At 53.5% G+C, this 20,140-nt stretch overlaps 1 protein-coding gene across 1 annotated transcript in view; it reads left to right on the top strand.

Annotated features, from left to right (window-relative positions):
* Window positions 1-12,606: 12,606 nt before the first annotated feature.
* PACSIN1 (protein kinase C and casein kinase substrate in neurons 1) overlaps window positions 12,607-20,140 on the top strand; it is a 17,904-nt gene continuing 10,370 nt past the window's right edge. The window contains exon 1 of the mRNA XM_014586160.2: window positions 12,607-12,796. The gene's annotated coding sequence lies outside the window, so the exon portion shown is untranslated. The remainder of the gene's footprint in view (window positions 12,797-20,140) is intronic.

The raw sequence follows: 20,140 nt of genomic DNA, 5'->3' as shown, positions 1-20,140 counted from the left end.
TTTGAGTATGCACACACCTGTGCCTGGAGTGTTTTTTTCAAGCTGCCAGGGCTGGGACTCAAACTGTGGTTGGCCATGTGGGCTCCAGCTCTCTTAACCACCAAGCTATGGGACAAGCCTGCTTACTGGTATTTCTGGTTCGTTATTATTAATAACTCCTCCAGCTCTAAGTCTGGAACATAGTGGGCAAAAGGAAACCTAAGGAACTCATTGCTGGTCACTCCTTGTGTCCTGAGGTCCCGAGCCAGTCTGCCTGCCCTGGTCCACCTTTCAGAATCTTCTTAGATGTGCTAACAATGTCAAGGGTTTTAGCTGTACCTCGCAGGAGCAATAGGGAGAAATGTATCTATTTCATCTAGTCCAAGAAGCTCAAGTCCAGATTTGTCTGTTCTTTTTTTAAAAAATAATTATTTATTTTATTTATTCATTCATTTATTATTATTTTTTAATTTGACCAGAGAGAGACAAAGGGTGAGAGTGAGAGAGAGAGGAAGTGAGAAAGCAAGCCACCAGATCGAGGACTCAAACCCTGGTCAGCCATGTGGGAGTGTCCAGCGCCTTAACCACCTCGCCACCTGCTGGTCCCCAGATTTGTCTGTTCTTAAACTTCATATAAATAGACTCTTCTGTGTATGTTTTCATCTTGTTTTGTTTTTAGTTGATTTATTTTTTCCAGGAGAGAGAGCGACCGGTATCCCCAACAGGGTCTTCATGTCACAATCCACCCTGAGGCTTAGCCATTCTGGCTCCCAGGGATCCGTGTGTGCACCCTGCGGGCTCAGGGAGACCCTAGGACACAGACTCGGGGCCTCTCCCATGCACATCCAGTTCCATTACCTCTGCACCACCACCTGGTCCCTGTGTGTGCTCGTTAAAGTCTGTCTTCTCTTACTCCACGTAGCATCAATTGTTTTGGTTTGGTTTGGTTCTACTGTGGTCAAAACGAAAACCCATATAATACAGCATATACCCACTTAACACTTTTTTTTTTTTTAACCATAGGGCATGTGTGCTCGCAGGAGAGAGACAGAGAGAGGAAGAGAGAGGGAAAGTGAGAAATGACCCCACCGGAGAAATGGCGACACCATAATCCCTTCTCCTCCATTCTCCTCGAGATTTGGGGTACGTACACACGCCTGGCATGATTTTCAAGTTGCTGCGTCCAGGGCTTGAACCGTGATTGGCCATTTGGGATCCAGCACCTTAGTCACCGTGCCACTCGCTGGCCCTCCCCTTACCAGATGTTCAGGTTTGTCCAGCATTGTGCGCCGTAGGCACAGTGCTGTGCAGCAGCCGTGCAGAGCTTTTCACCCTAACTGAAACTTCGTACCTGCTGAGCCGCAGCTCCCTTCTCCTGTACCCTCAGCCCCTGGCAACTACCGTTCTACTTTCTGCTTCTGTGGGTTTAACTACTTCAGATACCTCATAGGCCCATCCTGCTGCGCACTTGGTGTCATACTGAACTGCGGCGCTGGGAGCCACGTGGTTGGTCCAGTGTGGGTCCCTGGCCTGGTCAGCCTGAAGCACATCGGGTACATGTCTGCTGTGTCCAGGGTCCTGGTGAGCTGAACACCTGGGATATGTGGGTCGTGAACTGCCAGACCCTATGGGGGGTGCTTCTCTTTCTCTCTCTCTGTGCACACGCACACGTGCACTCTTTATCAAAAATAGAATACAGGGCTAGCCCTGTAGCCCAGTGGTTAAGGGAGCCAGATCACGCATGGTCTCCCCTAGTTTGAATCCTGGCCCCAGCAGCTTGAAAAACATACCAGGCACCAAATCCTGACAAGATGAAGAAATAGAAGAAAAGGGATTATGGTGTGACCATACCCCGGCCCCGGCGGGGCAAATGTCCCCATAGCCCCCAGCCCTCGGTTCTCTGTCTCTTTCTCTCTCAACAGTGCATACTTCCTCTAGCACACCCAAAAAAGGTGCCTCTTTATATAAGTGCAGTGACTGCTATCTGTCTCTCTGTGTGACCGGCTTATTTCACTTAGCATGAAGTCTTCAGGGTCCATTCATGTCACGTTTGATAGAACGTCCTTGTTTTAAGGCTAAATGCTGTTGCACTGTATGTACAGACAGTCCCCAACTTACGATGATTCGACTTGTCATTTTTTGTCTTTACGATGGTGTGAAATCTGAGGCCAGCGGGTGGTGTAATGGTTTCATTGCTGGACTCCCACGTAGTCGACTATGGCTCAAGTCCTGGACCAGCAACTTAAAACTTATCTGTTGATGAGGATGTGTATAGTAGTCTCAGCTGGGCTGGACTGAGTTTGACATCATGCTTGGTAAAGTCTCTTTACAATCTAAATGAAGTATAGCAATTCAAAAAAAAAAAAAAAGGAATGTATGAATAAAATTAATAATAACAAAACTCACAGCAGTGCGTGTACATACATGCTTAAAATTCTGAGAGGAGAATGAAGGAGAAGGGATTGTGGTGTGGCCATCCCTCCTGGGGTGTGATTTCTCACTTAGCAAAAGAAAATTCCGAAAAAGAAAAAAAGAGGTGTGAAATCAATATGCATTCGGTAGAAGCTGTGCTTTAAATTTGAATGTTATCTTTTCCCGGATAGCATAGCGATGTGGAGTGTGACAGTCTCTTGTAATGCTGGGCAGCAGCAGGGAGCCATTCTGGGTTTTACTTGTAGTACGTTGTCAACAAATGACATAGGATATTCAACACTTTATTATATCCATAAAATAGACTTTGTGTTACAAAGTTTTGCCCAGCTTAGGCTAAAGTAAATTTCCTGAGCATATTTGAGGTAGCCTAGGCAAAGCTATGGTGTTCAGTAGGTTGGTGTATTAAATGCATTTTGACTTAATGGTATTTTCTTTTGGAGAGGTTTTTGCTATAGGGCGTGTGCACTCACCAGAGAGAGACAGAGAGACAGAAAATGAGAAATCACCCCCCAGGGGGGATGGCCACGCCACAATCCCTTCTCCTCCATTCTCCTCTTGGGAACACACGCACACGCGCCCAGCATGAGTTTTAAGCCACCGGGTCCCAGACACAAACCACGGTCGACGACATGGGAGTCCAGCGACATAGCCATTACACTAACTGCTGGTCCCAACTTAATGGTATTTTCAACTTATGATGTATTTATCAAAACATAACCCCATCACAAAGGAGGAGTGTCTGTATATACCACATTTTCTTCATCTGTTGATCCGTTGGTGGACATTTAGGTTGCTTTCATCTCTTGGCTCTTGTGAATAGTGCTGCAAGGGGAGTGTAATTTTGCTCTTACAGATGCTTTCTTGAATTCTTTTGGATACTCAGAATTGGTAATGATGGGTCATATGATAGTTTGAAGTTTTTGAGAAACCTTGTTACTGATTTCCATAGCAGCTAAAACCATTTTACATTTTCATAAAATCATTTCACATTGTAACTCCTTGTTAGATATTACAGATATTGTCTTCCACTCCATAGGCTCTCTATCCACTCTGTTGATTGTTTCCTTTGCTCCGTAGTGACGTTTTAGTTTGATGTGGTTCCACATGTTTATTTTTGCTTTTGTTGCCTGTGTCATATCTAAGAAATCATTGTCATGGCTAATATCCTGGAGCTTTTCTCCTGTGTTTTCTTCCAGGAACTTTAGAGTTTTTATTACTACATTTAAATCTCTAATCCATTTTGAGTTATTTTTGTGCATGTTGCTTATACCAAAGATAAGAATCTAATTTCATTATTTTGCATGTGCATATTCAGTTTTCCCATCACCACCATTTGTTAAAGAAGAGACTCTCTTTTATCCCTGATGTATTCTTGGCACTTTCACTGATGAGAGTAGATTGTATATGCACGGATTTATTTCTGGACTCCTTATTCTTTTTAGAGAGATTTTTGCTATAGGTGCATGCGTTCACTGGAGAGACAAAGAGAGACAGAGAAACAGAAAATGAGAAATCCACACCCGGGGAGATGGCCACACTGCAATCCCTTCTCTTCCATTCTCCTCTTGGAATTTTGGGCATGTACGCACATGTGCCTGGTGTGAGTTTTTGTAAACTGCTGGGTCTGGGACTTGAACTGTGGTTGACTGCATTGGAATCCAGTGACATAACCATTATGCCATCTTCTGGTGTCATCTGGGCTCTTTATTCTGTTCTATTGGTTGAAATGTCTGTCTTTGTGTGAGAATCATGCTGTTTTAATTCCTGTAGCTTTTATTTTCTTTTTAAATATGTTATAGGGTGCATGCCCTATAGTGGAGTTCTTTTCTGATTTCATATGAGTTTTGGGATTGCTTACTCTATTTCTATTTTTAAAATGGCGTTAGTATTTTGATAGGGATTGCATGGAATATTTTAACCTTTTTAAAAACATTTTTTTCTTTTTTTGGAGAGGTTTTTTTTGCTATAGGGTGCATGCACTCGCCAAAAAGACAGAGAGAGACAGAGAGATAGAAAGCAAGAAATCACCCCCCAAGGGGGGATGGCCACACTGCAATCCCTTCTCCTCCGTTCTCCTCTTGAGATCTTGGGCATGCACGCACACGTGCCCAGCGTGAGTTTAAGCCACTGGGTCCAGGACTTGAACCGTGGTCAACTACATGGGAGTCCAGCGACATAGCCATTACGCTAACTGCTGGTCCCTTTTTTTAAAAAAAAGGGAAGATGACAATTTTTATTGTTATTACAAAAGCAAATTTAACTTCAGTCATTTGAATAGTTGCAAGAGCAGACTAGGGCTTAATTGGCCCTATTGTTAACTTTTTTTTTTTTTAGAGAGATTTTTGCTATGGGGCACATGTGCTTGCCAGAGAGACAGAGACAAATAGAAAGCAAGAAATCACTACCACCACCACCGCCCGGGATGACCATACTGCAGTCCTTTCTCCTCTATTCTCCTGGAGGTTTTTGGCATGCACACATATGTGCCCCACGTGAGTTTTAAGCCACTTGGTCCAGGACTTGAACTGTAGTCGACTACATGGGAGTTCAGCAAAGTAACCATTATGCCATCTGCTGGTCCCAAATTTTTTTTTTTTTTTTGGGAGGGGTTTTTACTATTGGGCATGTGCTCCAGAAAGACAGAGAGAAACAGAGGGACAGAAAAGCGAGATATCACCTCCCAGGGGTGAAGGCCACATCATAATCCCTTCTCCTCCATTCTACTCTTGGGATCTTGGACACGCATGCACATGCACCAGGCGTGAGTTTAAGCCACTGGGCCCAGGACTTGAACCGCAATTGACTACATGGGAGTCCAGCGACATAGCCATTACACCAACTGCTGGTCCTGATGGTCCCAACATCTTAACAATATTGAGTCTTCTGATCCATGAACATGGGATAGCTTTCCATTTATTTGTATCGTCTTTTTTTTTTTAACCAGTGTTTTGTCGTTTTTAGTGTACATATCTTTCATCTCCTAGGTTAACTTTATTCCAAAGTATTTTATTCTTTTAAAAAGAGAATTAATTAATTAATTAATAATAATAATTATTATTTTTAATTTGCTATAGGGTACATGAACTCACCAGAGATAGAGATACAGAGAGAGAGAGAGAGAGAGAGGGAAAGTGATAAAGCATTTGCCAGGTCCAGGACTTGACTCACACAGTTGGCCATGTGGGAGTCTAGCCCTTTAACAAGCACACTACCCACTGGCCCCAACATTTTATTCTTCTTGAAATGGAATTGTTTTCTTAATTTCCTTCTCAGGTGTTCATTGTTAGTGTATAGAATTAGCATGATGTTTTGAGATTTACCCATATGACTGTGTGTAATGGGATATTTGTTATTTTAATGAAATAGTCAATTGTGTGACTAAGCCACACAGTGAAATTTGCACAATGGAATCCTACATAGCAACACAAAAGCAAACTACATCTACTATGTGAAGTAAACCGTACAATTTGTTTATTAGTTCTGTAGATGAGCATTTGGGTTGCTTCTAGTTTGGGACTAGTTTGAGCAAATCTACTATTAACATTCTTGGACATGTGTTTTAGTGGCCATAAGCACTAAATATTGCAAAAAACATCTTAACTGATCTCCTTCCTCCATCCCTTGTTCCTTTTAGTCAGTTCTTCATATAAAAGTCAGTGATCTTGGGGACCAGCAGGTGGCATGGTGGTTAAGGTGCTAGACACTGCCACATGGTCAACCACAGTTTGAATCCCAGACCTGGTGACTTGCTTTCTCATTTTCTCTCTTTCTCTGGTCAAATGAAAATAAATGAATGAATAAATAAAATTAAATAAAAAGATAATTATTTATTTATTTATTTTTTTGGAGAGATTTTCACTGTTGGGCGCGTGCGCTCGCCAGACAGACAGAGAGAGACATAGAGACAGAAAGCGAGAAATCACCCCCCAGGGGGGATGGTCACGCCGCAATCCCTTCTCCTCCATTCTCCTCTCGGGATCTTGGGCACGCACGCACACGCGCCCGGCGTGAGTTTTAAGCCACCGGGTCCGGGACGCGAACCGCGGTCGACTACGTGGGAGTCCAGCGACATAGCCATTACACTAACTGCTGGTTCCCAAAAGATAATTCTTTTAAAAAAAAAAAAAAGCCAGTGATCTTTTGAAACCATAAATTGGATCACTTTCTTCACTTGCTCAAAAATACCAATAACTTCCCCTCATACTTAAAATCATAATCCGCACTGTGGCCCCAAGGCCTTCTAGGACTAGCACCTGCCGGCTTCTTCCTCGTTACTATCTTACTCACCTCTCTCTGGCTCACCTACCTGCTTTCCATTTGTCTGCTCTCCTACTGCTCATCCATCCATCCATCCATTCGCCCATCTGCTTCTGCTTGGAGCGCCTAGCTGACTCCCACCTCAGGACACTTGCCCTCGCTGTTCCCTTCAACAGAGACAGTCTTCCCCAAATCATCACACACCTCCTCCCTTCCTTTCTTTCCCTTCCTTCCCTTCCTCCCTTCCTTTTTCTTTCTTTGTCTGTCTTTGTTTGAATGTCACCTCTTCAAAGACAGATTCTAAAATGACCTCCCACTCATATACTCTCTGTTCTTTATTTTTAAAAAAGATTTATTTTATTTAACCAACTTTCTTTTACTTTCAGCTTTTTCTCTGTCTCTTTCTAATTTGACCAAACAGAGCAAGAGAGAGAGAGAGGGAAAGTGAGAAAGCGAGCCGCCAGGTCCAGGACTCGAACCATGGTCCGCCATATGGGAGCCTAGGGTTCTTAACCACCACACCACCTGCCAGCCCCCTCTCTGTCTCTATAATCCATATTATTTTTGCTTTGTAGCACTAATTAGCACTTGAATGTATTTATTTGTTGTGTGTCTTAGTTCATTATTGTGTTGATAACAGAAATACCTGGGACTGAGTGATTTCTAAAGAAACGGAGGCTTCTTTAGAAAACACAGGCTTCTGGTGGCTGGAATATCCACATACATCACCAAATGGCAGAAAGCAGAACTTTGAGCAGAGCAGAGCATGGCCTGTACCGGTGGCTCTGCTTGCCTCGTTTCCTTTCCTTTATACGCATCAGAGCCCAACTGCGGGCGGGGATGGACATGCCCTGTGACTTCATCAGACCCTGCGATAAGCTTTACTTAACCGTTACAATATAGCCAAGTCCAGTATGTGCATTTCAGAGGGACATCTGAATTCAGAAACATAAATCTAAGGGGACCAGCCCTTGTCTAAACCATAACACTGTATCTTCCCCTTTGGCATGAGAGCTCCACGAGGTTATGAGGTTGTCTGATCACTGGCTGAGCCCCACTGTGAGCAGTGCTGCACACAGTAGGTGTTCAGGAAACGCTGTGCTAAAGAAACTAGTGTTAAAAGGAAAATAAACCAATTCAGTACAGTAGAGCTTTATTGAGCAAACGTTAACACGATTTTTAAAAAAAATTTTATTTATTCATTTTGTTTATTTATTTCTTTATTTTAATTTGATCAGAAAGACACAGAGAAAGAGTGAGAGAGGGAAAGTGAGAAAGCAAGCCACCAGGTCTGAGATTTGAACTGTGGTTGGCCATGTGGGAATCCAGCGCCCTTATCCACCACACCACTTGCCGGCCCCCGTTAACACAATTTTAATCAGGCAGCAAGCAGTCCTTGAATTTCCGGGGCAACTCCGGTCAACTCGGGATTTAAGTCGGCAGAACGGAACAGTGATGTGTGTAGTTAAAGGAAAAGTGTTGTACAAAAACAGAAGTGAGGGCATGAGGTAGAGAAATCATTGGTTACATCCTGAAGTTTGTCTGCAGTAACGTGATTTAAAAGGCGGGATGCTGTGATTGGCTGTAACCTATCAACCAGTTCAGAAAAACAGCCCGACACGGGACCTAAAGTTAAATAAGAAATAATTCTTTAAAAAACAATTAAAAAAACCCAGCCTAACATGTACAATTTCGGTTTATCCATAGGAATCCAAGCGTGGGAGTACAGCAGCCACTTTAGGCCAAAAGTGAGCTTTAGGCACACGCCCCTCAGTGCTAACACCGACTTCCCCTTCCAGCTGTTCATTCTAGGACAAATCCCTTAGCCTGGTACTTCTCACACTCGGATATCCCAGGCTCTTGTGGAAATGCAGTTTCTGATGTCAGAAATCTGGGGTGGGACCTGAGCTTTGTATTTTTTACAGCTTCCAGGTGACGGCCATGCTGTTGGGCCTTAGACCCAGGTTTGTTGTTGTTGTTGTTGTTGTTGTTTTTAAGAATTATTCATTTATTTATTAGTATTCTTCAAGTTGATGAGAGAAACAGAGAGAGAGAGAAAGCAAGCGGCCAGGTCCGGGACTCGAATGACGGTCAGCCATGTGGGAGTCCAGCGCCTTAACCACCACGCCGCCTGTCAGCCCCAAGACCCAGGATTTGAATAGTGGGGCCTTCGCTGCTCTGAGCCTCTGCTTCCACATCTGTGAAATGGCTCACAAGCGGGTAGAGCGGGAAGCACCACGCACCACGGCTGGACTTAGGTGCTCAGTAAGCGTCTGCCGCACCTCCTCTGGGCCTCTCGGGCCTGCTGGACGTTGCCCCCCTCATCTGCAGGGCCTATCTCATTATTTAGTCTCCTCCACAGACCATCTGTGGGGCCTTATCGGTTTCATTTCTCCAGAGCTAGCCAGTCTGCCTGTCATGGTTAGGGGGTGGGGAGGGTTCTGGCATTTTGACAGTCATGGCAATGTTATGCAAATGAGATGCAAAGCAGCAGCTGATGAGCCCTGATTGCATTTGCCCTGGCATTGGGGAACAAGTGAGATACTGCGCTGAGCCAATAGGGGAGGGGACAATGACGATTTGGGGGGCCTGCAGGCAGCAGAAGGGCGCAGCTTCTCCCAGGGGTGGGAGGGAGCATGGCCAGGGTGAGACACCCTCTGCCCTTGTAACTGGACTGGAACAAGGTTCGGGCCCGGGAGCAGAGGCTGAGTGTGGGCATGGCACATGTGTGCGTGTGTGTGTGTGTGTGTGTGGGTGTGGGTGTGTAGGGGTGTCTCTGGGTCTGCAGGTGCAGGAGTAGAGGGCTGTAGACGGTAACTCCAGTAACTCAGGCCTTCTGAGCAGCAGATGGGGCCAGATTAGACTGACAGTGGGGGCGGGGTGGGATGGCTGCTCTCTGAGCTGGGACGCAGTGACAGAAGGGGTCAGCTTCCCGTAGGGCCTGTCTGGAGTCCGTGAGTGTGGGAGGGCAGGATTCGGCCAGGCGGCAGATGGAGCTGGATCGGGCTCATGGAGGGGCGGTGGGGGCAGCTAGAGAATGGCTCTTTAGAAGAAAGATGATCTGGGGCTGGGGGCCAGCAGGTGGGCGGGGGGGCTCTGTTTACAGCACCTGGGAACTCAATCCCATCGCACCCCACAGCTGAGGCCTCCCATTCTCCAGGGAACCTCTGCTCTTAGGCTTCGGGCCTTCCCGCCCTCCTGCCTGGCCTGGCCTGGCCTGACCTGAACGTCTGCCAAGGTCCTCCACACCTGGGACAGCCAGCAGGCTTCTGGCCCAGAGGAGGCAAGGCTGGAGGTCCCCTCTGACATCATTGCGGGGTCCGGCTGCCCACCACCTGGCTGGCACTTCAAGCACATGGGGCTCTCTATTCAGCCTTTGACCTAAGGATGAGAAGCTGGCGGTGAAACCCATAGAAACTGAGAGGCCGTTGCCATGTTCCCCTGCCGGATCTCTTTTAATGGAATCCATGTAGAACATTGGGAAAAGCTTGGCAGGCAAAGGGTTCAAACCCCAGCCCAGCCATTACCGACTTTGTCACCTCGGGCAAATCCTTCAATCTGCCAGAGCCTGTTTCCTAATCGGTCCAGTGGCCTTACCAGGCAAAGCTGCTTTGACAGCCAGACACGCTGCAGGAGAAGCCCACGAGCGGGGACGGGTGTTCAGTAAGTCGGCGGCCTCATCATCCCTGCGAAGGCCGGGACTTTGTCTTGCCGGCAGACGTAGCCCAGCCTCTATCAATACCACTGTCCCCGGCATGTGGTGGGTGCCTAGCAAATACCTGCGGAGTGAATGAAATGCCCTGCTTCACCTGTTCTAGATGGTTCCCTCACATCTGAGCTCTCGGTGCTCGGTACTTCGTGCCACTGAGGGCGTGTGTTAGTTGAGTGGCGGCAAGCAGTCTTGATTGAGGGGGCTTAGACGTGATGAATGGAAGAGGCTCTCATTCTTAAGGGGCAGTGTGGGGACCAGCAGATGGCAGAGCAGTTACGTCTCTGGACTCCCACATGGCCGACCACTGTTCAAGTCCCGGACCCGGTAGCTTGGAAATCACACCAGGAGCATGTGCGTGTGTGCCCAAGACCCTGGCAGGAGAATGGTGGCGTGGCCATCCCCCCACGGGGAGTGATTTATCTCCTTCTCCCTGTCTCTCTGCCTTTCTCCCTCTCTCTCCCTCTATGGCAAGCACACATATTAAGGCAAAAACCTCTCAAAAAACCTTTGGGTGGGCTTCTGGCTCTTCTTGTTGCATGTGCCCCCCCACCCCCTGGAGGGCAAGGTATGGGGCCGCTGAGAATTGCCCTGGAGGAGCACAGGGCTGCAGTGACCTCATCTGCGGCCCTGGGGAAAGTGCACCCCGTGGAGCACAGCGTGTGTCCAGGGCCCCAGTCCCCACTGGTCTCTGGCCACCCCCCTTCTCTGTATCTTCTCCCTCCTGGGGTCCCGTGTGGGAGGGCTGTCTGAAGCCTGGACTGCCTCTGGGGAGGGAGGAAGGGCCCTCTCACGGTAACTCAAGGACCAAGACTGGGCAGCAGGGAGGGGCTGGGCGGGGCTCCCCGTGGGATCCCAGGCTGAAGGGGCTCAAGGCAGGATCTGACCTGGTCCAGGTAGAGGGTTTGCAGAGTGCCCCTGAGTCCACTGTGCTGAGCTGGGACACTGCCCTGGGCAGGTTAGTCCTGACCCTAGGTGGGGTGGGCAGTCAAAGCCCCTTCCCAGAGCATGTTGTACAGCCCTGGCTGGATACCACTACCCCTCCCATGGGGCCCCTCCCATGCGGCTAGGGTGGGGCTGTTGTGTGCAGCTGTGAGTTGGTATAGGTAGGGGTCTGTGTGTTGCGTGTTCTGGATTCACGCAGATGTGTGAACATGTGTCTTAAAGATGTGTGTATGCTTGGGACCAGCAGTTGGCGTAATGGCTATGTCACTGGACTCCCATGTAGTCGACCATGGTCTGAATCCTGGACCCAGTGACTTAAACTCATGTCAGGCACATGTGTGTGCGTGCCCAGGATCCCGAGAGGAGAATGGAGGAGAAGGGATTGCAGTGTGGCCATCCTCCCTGGGGGGTGATGTCTTGCTTTCTGTCTCTCTGTCTCTCTCTGTCTTTCTGGCGAGCACATGCACCCTATAGCAAAAACCTCTCCAAAAAAAAAAAAGAAGTGTGTACGATATTGGGGTTTGTTCTGTGTGTGTACGTGACGTGCACCTGTGGGTAGATACTTGTGGAAATGCATGTGTGCAAGTTGTGTCATGGGCGTTTGTACCTATAAACGTTTGTTGGGATGCACATGGGTGCAGACACTGGCGCGTGCGGATCGCAAGTGGGCAGAGCAGGGCTAGACGGAAGCCCTCACAAGGCCAGCGCCGGATCCACCATGCGCCGACGAGTTCTCTCGCGGGGCCGCCTCCGCTGCCAGTCTGAAATGGGTAGAAATCTCAGGGCACAGGATTGTGATGAGCATCTCACAGTCGGTCCGGCTCGGAAATTGCTCATGCAATGTTGCGTGTGGGCCCAAGAAGAGAAAAAATGATGGAGTAAAGAGAATGTTCTCCATTGTAGCGAGCGGGAAGAGGTTACGGGCCCCAGGGAAGTGCCTGGGGAGAGGTGCAGCTTCAGATGTCTGGAAGGGAGGTCGGGATGCCGGACCCGGGGAGAGAGGAGAAAGGGCGGGCGCACCTCCACCCCGCGACAGTCGTGGGCGGCCGGCCTGTGATGGAAGCGCGCGTGCGGTGCGTGCGCGCCGGCGGTGATGCGGCGCCGTGCAGAAGGCGGGCGTCCCCTGCTGTACAGGGAGGGAGGTGGTCTGTGCGCAGCATTGCCCAGTTGCCATAGAAACGAGCAGAAGGAGGTGGGTGGCTGGGCAAGGAGGCGGGCCGGGAGGAGGGAGTGGGGAGGAGGCGGCGGCGGGCGGGGGCTGGCTCCTGCAGTCCTGGCGCCGCTGCCTTCCTGAGCCCGCGCGCAAACCGTGGAGGGAATCCGGCAGACCGAGCCCCCAGGCCGGGCGCCAGGCCCCTGTCCGCCAGCCACCACGGAGGGGGAGGAGGACAGCCAACCCCTCCGGCCCTGGCATGGCCCAGCGGGGGCAGTGAGCTCCCGCCTGCCCACGGCTTGGTGCCCAGACGGGCCCAGGTAGGCATTCCGATGGCTGGAAGAGGCGCCCGGTGGGAGCGGGGTTCGGGGCGCTGCCGGCATTCTGGGAGGTCCAGCAGAGAACTCTCCCCACTACCTTTCCTCCTCCGCGCCTGCGCCCCTGTTTCCACCACTGCCACAGGTTGTGACTTGGTGGACTTGCTGAGGGGCTGAAGCCCCCAGGGACCCACAGTGAGGCCCCTTCCCTGGCTGAAGCTAGACAGGCTGCAGGGCAGGAGGTGAGGGTGTTTCTCACCGCGCAGGGCACTGCCGGCCTGGCTGTTTGGAACAAGCAGTCTCACCTCCCACCCCTGACGCCAGAGCCTCCTGGCCGGCCCTGGGCTCAGACATTGGGCTTAGAGCTCCTGGTCAGGCAAGCGGAGTCTCTCCTTTTGCCCCGGGCTCAGGCCCACCCCCCTCATCCTCTCTACAGACCCAGCGAACTCTCTCCCACCCCAGACCCCCTAGTGGAGCCCCCTGTCCTCCCCAGCTAGCCCAGGGCTGCATGTTGGAGTGGGCTGACGGTGGGACTGCGTGGCCCTCCCTTTCCCTCCTGCTGTCCCTCTGCTGCATTGCTCGTGGGGACAGATTCTGCTGCTGCTGGGGGAGCTCAGGCACTGCAGAGGAGCCTCAGCCCGTTGCTCCGGAGGGGGCGGGGTGGGGCGCTGGGAGGAACTGGGCTGCTCTGCCTCTGCTGTGGACAGGCAGCCAGGAATGGGGCTGCAGGGGGTCTGCAGAAGCAGAGGAGGGGTACACCTGGTCCAGCTGCCTGGGCTGGCCCAAGCCAGCCACCAGGGGTGTGCCTAAGGCTCTGTCCCCTTCTCCCACCTGCCCCCGCCCCCAGAGCTCTGCTGGGTCCTTTGCTGGGCCCTGGCACCATGATATAGGGCTTCTCCTTCCCCTGGGCCCTCAGGGGTTGGAGGTCCTGGTGCTGGGTTGAAGGGCTCCTGTGATGAGGGGGTGCCCGAGAGCTGGGGCTCCATCACTGTCTGCCAACGTGCACGTCTGCTGGGTGCTGGACACAGGGGCTCCCCCCTGGAGTCCAGGGCCCGAGGTGAGGAACAGGAAGGGGGGTGGGGGACAGGCCTGTCCGTGCACTCTGCTGCCGCCGGCGGCCCCTGCTTCTCTGAATCCCATCGTCCTTGTTCTTCACCAGGGCCCAGCTGGCATCACCCTGCCCCCCCTCCCTGTACTCCTCTCCCCTCCCTTCTCCTTCCCTTCCCTGCCCTCTGCTTCTCTCCGCAGCCAGTCCTGCTGGCCTCAGTGTCCCAGCTGCTGCCTCCATGGCGCCTAAGCGGGGCTGGGAGGCCTGGAGGGCCGGTTTTCAGCAAGAGCTGCAAGGAGCCAGCCTTGCCAGTGCCCAGGCCTAGCCCTGCCTGCCTGCCCCTGGCCTCCCTTGTAGGCCACATCCTCGTCTTTCACTTTGTCTGCCCAGCCTGTCCTGGTGGGGTCTGTGTTTGGGGACTCTGTCCCCATTCTTGCCACCAGACTCTGGGACAGTGCGTCCACCAGAACGGGCCCCCTGTCAACACCTAGAGTGGGCCCGGGGCACCTGCCTGGGAGCCAGGGTGGGCCCAGGTCTCCCCTCGCAGCATCCCCAGGTCAGCGAGCGCTCAGGGGACCCCAGGATCACCCAGGACCTGGAGCGCAGCAGGACCCCTGCAGGAGGCCAGAGCAGAGTGCGGGGGCATCGCAGCTGGCCCCGAGACAGCTCCTGGTCCCAGAGTGGCCCTTCCTCGGGCTCCCCAGCTCAGCCAACAGCAGCCCCCCACCCCCCAGCTCAGGTTAAGGGACTCGCCCCTGACCCTTCTCATCGCAGTACATCTGTCATCAGCAAAGCCTGTGGGGCCAGCGCAGCCCTGCCCCTCCTCACCGCCCCTCACTGGGAGGACTGCCGCCACTGCTGTCAGGCCCTGCCCTCCTCACTCCCTGTGCACCGAGCCTTGCTGTACACGGCGGCGGCCCGGAGCCTTTCAAACAGAAAGCAGATCTCATCCCATTCCCTTGTCACTCTGCACTCGGAGAAAGTCAGAGCACTCAGTCGGCCCTGTGGGTCCCCATCACCTGCATCCCGGCCCCCCCCCCCCCTTTTTTCCCGCCCCACTCACTCCGCAGCGCCTCCTTGCTGTTCAGACCTGCAGCCAGGCTTCTGCCCGGAGCCTTGGCATGGGCGTCCTCTCGCCTGGGTGCTCCGCATGGCTTCCTTCCTTCCCTCAGGTCTTTGTTCAAATGTCACCTCCTCAGAATGACTTTCTCTGACCATCCTGTCTAAAGCAGCATCACTCCTAGCCCCCACTGTCCCACTCTGTCACCTCCCCGCCTTATTTTTCTCCATGGCCCTTGTCACCTTCTAGCACACTTTATCGTTTGCTGATTATCTGGTGGCTCACCTGTCCCGCCCCTCTGGAATGTCCCCTCCGTGGAGAGGGAGTGTTTGTCTTGTGCGCTGGTGTCTGAGCTACGTGCGGATCAGGGCCACTGTTCATAGGCGTGCTTATGGTTCATTTACCCGTTTCCCCCATGAGCGAGAGAGAGGGAGAGACAGCACCCTCAGCAGGGTCCCGATGCACAATCCTCCCTCCCTCCCGGCCTCAGCCGACCCCAGGTCACGGGCACACGCACACCTGGGGCACCCAGGGAGGCTTCCCACGTGGGTCTGCCCACAGAGCCTCGGTCTTCACACTGCAGCACCTGCCGGCCCCAGGCTGCAATTTGTTTATTTTTTTTAAGTTTTAATTTTTTAAATTTAACTTTATTTGTTATTACTTTTGTTTTGTCATAATTTGACCAGAGAGAGACAGAGAGATAAAGGAAAAGTGAGAAAGCAAGCCACCAGTTCCAAGACTCGAACCACAGTCCAGTCGGACATGCGGGAGTCCAGCATCACAACCACCACACCACCTGCTGGCCCCTAATTTTATTTTTTTAGAAGAGAGGTTTTTGCTATAGGACACGTGTGCTCGCTGGAGACACAGAGAGAGACAGAGAGAGGGAAAAGTGAGAAATCACCCCCCAGAAGGGATGGCCTTGCCGCAATCCCTTCTCTTCCATTCCCTTCCTGGGATTTTGGGCACATACATGCACGCTCCCAGCATGACTTTCAAACTGCCAAGTCCAGGACTTGAACTGTGGTCAGCTCTGTGGGTGTCCAGCACCCTAGCCACTATGCCACCTGCTGGCCTGCCTAGTCTGCAGTTTAGAGCTGGCGTCTCTCCCCAGTGGCGGGGCGGGCCCTCAGCACCTGTGCTGTAATGGTGGCCCGCGATCAGTCCTCACCCGGGAAGGCACGGGGCTGGGCATGGACCGGTTCCACACTTCATGTCCTTCCCGTGCGTGGCCACAACAGCTCTGTGCTGGGCAGGGGAGGAGAGTGGGCCTCATATATCCCAACCCCAGGCCACAGAAGGGAAAGGGCCTACAGCCTTTCCTCATGGCCCGAGTTCACCCCGTGTTCCATACCACCCAGGAGGCATGCTGCGTCCCACCATGAGTGTCACCTGCAAAGCAAGCAGCCCTGGGCCCTGCTCCCCAGGGACCACAGATACAATCTCAGGACAGACCCCTACATGGGGACATGAGCCCAAGCAGAGCGGATGGGGTCTGTTCCCCACCAGCCCACTCCTGCCTCCCACCTGTGGTGTCTCCCTGTGGGCTCCCCCAGACCAGTCCTGAAGCAGGGTCTGGCCCTGCCGGGAGGTGGCCCACAGAAGTGTCAGTGTGGGGGAGCGAGGGCAGCTGGAAGATGCCGTATCAGGCAAGGGACCCAGCAGGCCACTAGGGCCCAACCCCACGGGGCACTTGGGAGAAGGCCAGAGCCCCATCGTGGCTTAGCCACCAAGATGGGGAGCCGAGTGCGCCCCACCTTCCCCACATCGTTGGTGCTTAAATAGCACCCCCACGTGTCCCTCTACTTGTCTGAGTTTTCTTTTTAACTATTGTCACCACCTCATGTGACATTCATGTACGATGTGACATTCATGTGCGTCTTGGCCTTTGGCATGCACTGGCCTGGAAGCTCCGTGAGGGCTAGCCAGCTCCCGGGTGCCGAGGGCGGAAGGCAGGGCTCCTTGTCCATGGGCCTGGAGCAGGCCGTGCTGGGGCCCGGTCACCTCCTCTATTCGGGGGTGATTTTCCCGAATAGAGAGGGTATGGGGCCTATGAGGGGTGACCGGGCTAAGGGGAGAGGATGGGCATGGGGAAGGGGACGGGGAAGGAAGAGGGGAAGGCCCTGGGGGCAGGGGCTGGGGCAGGGGCTGGGGCAGGGGCTGGGGCAGGCGCAGGCCTCCGTGGGCCTTTAACCTTTGCCCTCCCGGTCCGCCCGCCCTCTCTGCCCCTTAGTCTTGCCATGGTGTTCCACCCTCCTGCCGCCTCCCCGCACTGGGGAAGGGCCCCTGGGGACTCCTCTCCAGAGTCTCACCCAGGCCCCAGCCTGCATCCCCTCTAACTAAGGCCTGTAACTCAGGGTGAACTCTGGCCATGAGGAAAGGCCTTCTAGAGGGGATGGAGGCTGTGGCCCGGGTGAGACTCCGGGTGAGACTCCGAGAAGCCTAGAGGGGGCAGGCCTGGGCTCCTCCTTCTGCAGGGGAAGATTCACCGGGGTCCTGCCAGGAGAGTGCTGGTGTGCAGGGTGGGCTGAGGGGCTGGAGCGGGTGAGGGCAACTGTTCTGAGCCTATGGGACCGTGGTAGCAGGGTGGTCCCTGAGCCTCCTGTGGGCTGGCTCCCTGTTCACCCTCCTCTCCACTGGGGAACCGCGGTCGCTCCTTCCTGTAGGTGGGGGTGCGGGACACAGAGCACGTAAGTAACTTGCTGGGGTCCCACAGCCAGTCAGTGGCAGAGCCGGGATTTGAACCCAGTCTCCAGTGTTCTGTGGGACCCCATGGGTCATGCACTTAATCGCTATACTGCTCTGGTGGGGTGTCTGTGCCTGTTGGGGGAGCAGGCTGCCCTCCCTAAACTACGAGGCGAGGCGGGGTGTGACTAAGAGTCACTCCTCAGGGTCAGCTCCGTGTTGGGGTGGGGATTCGGGAAGGCCAGGCCGCTTGCTGAGCCGAGCCTTCAGGGAATGCGCCGGGGGGAGGTGAGCCTTTGGCGGGAGGACAGCATCGCCCAGGTAGGGGGAGATGTGAGCACCGGGCAGAGGCTCAGAGGGCAACCGCCTCGCCTCGCACGCAGCTCACCGAATCCTTCCTGCCGCCTTCGAGACCAGGCTCGGGCTGCTCAGAGTTTTCGTGTGGCCCCGTGCAGGGTGCACTGGGAACCTGTCTGTTCCTCTCTGGGGGAGGCAAAGGGCAGAGGAGCGTCTAGGGGTGTTTGTGGGACCTGAGACCCCAGGGGAGGAGGAGGCAGCTCTGCCCAGGGTTAAGCTGAACCTGCCCCTGGGAAAGCCTGGGCCCAGGCGGCCTGGGGTACACCCACGGGTGCTGGGCTGGACTGGGCACCTGCGAGGGGGGCAGGGCAGGGTTCATCCCAGGTCCAGATCTGGCTCTACCTGCACCCTGCTGTGTGATCTCAGACAAGTTATTTAACCTCTCTGAGTCTCAGAGCAGACAGAAGTCACCGCCCATCTCAGTGGTTGTGAGGGTTAGAGCGGCGTACACGAAGAGGCTGGCGCATAGTAGGGGCTCAAGTTGTCAAGGTTGATGCACGGGGACGGTGGGGAGAGGAGCGTTCTGTCTGTAGGGGTCTTGAGAGGGAGGGTGTCCCCCTGAGGGCAGGGTGGGGTGACGAGGGACCTCACGACCCTGGAACTGCACCCCGGGGACTGCCCGGGGGAGGGGCGGGGCATGCTGGGAGAGGTAGGGGCCTGCAAGCAGACACAGACACATGGGACCCGGACCCGCTCTTGTGGAATCCCGGCTGTTGGCTGTGTCTCCATCACCCACATGTCCCGAGCACCCACTGAGTGCAGGTCCCTGCAGAAGCACGAGGCGTGGTGCCCACAGGAAGGAGGGTCGGCCTCGCGCCTCCGCACACAGGCTCCCTGCTCACCCTCCACCGTTCTCCGGGGAAGCCGGCATCATCACCTCCTTTTTGCAGGAGGGACACTGAGGCACCGAGAGCCTACGACGCGCCGAGGTCCCACAGCCAGCCAGTGGCAGAGCCGGGATTTGGGCTTCAGGATGAGTGTTTGGCTCTGGGATACAGAATTCAGCGTTTCTGCTACTCCCTGAGTGGCATTCAGTCGTTCACTCAACAAAAGTGTATCGCACACCTAGGCGCCAGGCACTGCTCCGAATGCTGGACCTACAGCAGTGCGGTTTGCCGTCCCGGGGGAGGAAGACCCTGACCGTGACGAGTACGCTAGTGTCAGAGCGTGCTGGGCACCGAGGGCTGTGGAGAATAACAGGGAGGAAAGGAGTTGAAGTTGGGGGTGATCTGGAACTCGGGGCAGGGGTTCCTAGCAGGTGCAAAGGCCCTGGGGTTGAAACAGTCAGAAAGTCAGTGGCGCTGGAGAAGGGATTTGGAGGGAAGTGAGGCCAGGGAGGTGAGAGGTGGACCAGCAGGTCAAGAGGGCCCTCTGGGGAGGGGTTGGGCTTCTGCGCAGAGGAAATGGGGAGCCCCTGGAGGAACCTGAGGAGGGCCGCGGTGGGCTCTACCTTAGGTCTTACCAGTCCCCCTCTGGCTGCTGTCCGCAGAGCAGACCGGGTGAGGGGGTGGGAAACAGGGAGACCGGTGAAGAGGCTGCTGCAGAGGCCAGGTGGGAGGTGATGGGGCTGGGGCCAGCTGGTGGAGGGAGAGGTGGAGAGGAACCTGACTCCCAGGTTCCGCGATGGGCTGGGAGGAGCTGGTGACTCGGGCCTGTCTCTGCCAGTCCACACGGCTCCTTTGTGCACGCAGGGCTGCCCCCTACAGCTCATGCTTTTTTTTCACTTTTTTTTTTTTGGAGAGGTTTTTGCTATAGGGCGCGTGCATTCTCCAGACAGACAGAGACAGAGAGACAGAAAGCGAGAAATCAACCCCCAGGGGGGATGGCCACGCCACAATCCCTTCTCCTCCATTCTCCTCTTGGAATCTTGGGCACACACACCTGGTGTGAGTTTAAGTCACCGGGTCTGGGACTCGAACCACGGTCGACTACATGGGAGTCCAGTGACATAGCCATTGCACCAACTGCTGGTCCCGAGCTCATGCTTTAGTTTGTTTGTTTAAGAGGTTTTTGCCTTAGGGCACGTGTGCTCACCAGAGAAAGACGAGAGACAGGGTAAGTGAGTGTTCATCCCCCAGGGCGGAATGGCCATGCTGCAAACCCTTCTCCATTCTCCTCCTGGGATCTTGGGGCACACCTAGGAACACATCATGAATTTCTTCTTTTTTTTTTTTTTTCGTAATAGGGACGGGGCGCT

The sequence above is a fragment of the Tupaia chinensis genome, unplaced genomic scaffold, assembly GCF_000334495.1.
Source record: "Tupaia chinensis unplaced genomic scaffold, TupChi_1.0 Scaffold000116_1, whole genome shotgun sequence".
NCBI lineage: Eukaryota > Metazoa > Chordata > Mammalia > Scandentia > Tupaiidae > Tupaia > Tupaia belangeri.
The sequence above is the reverse complement of the archived record's forward strand: the minus strand, read 5'-3'. Positions and strand labels throughout refer to the sequence as shown.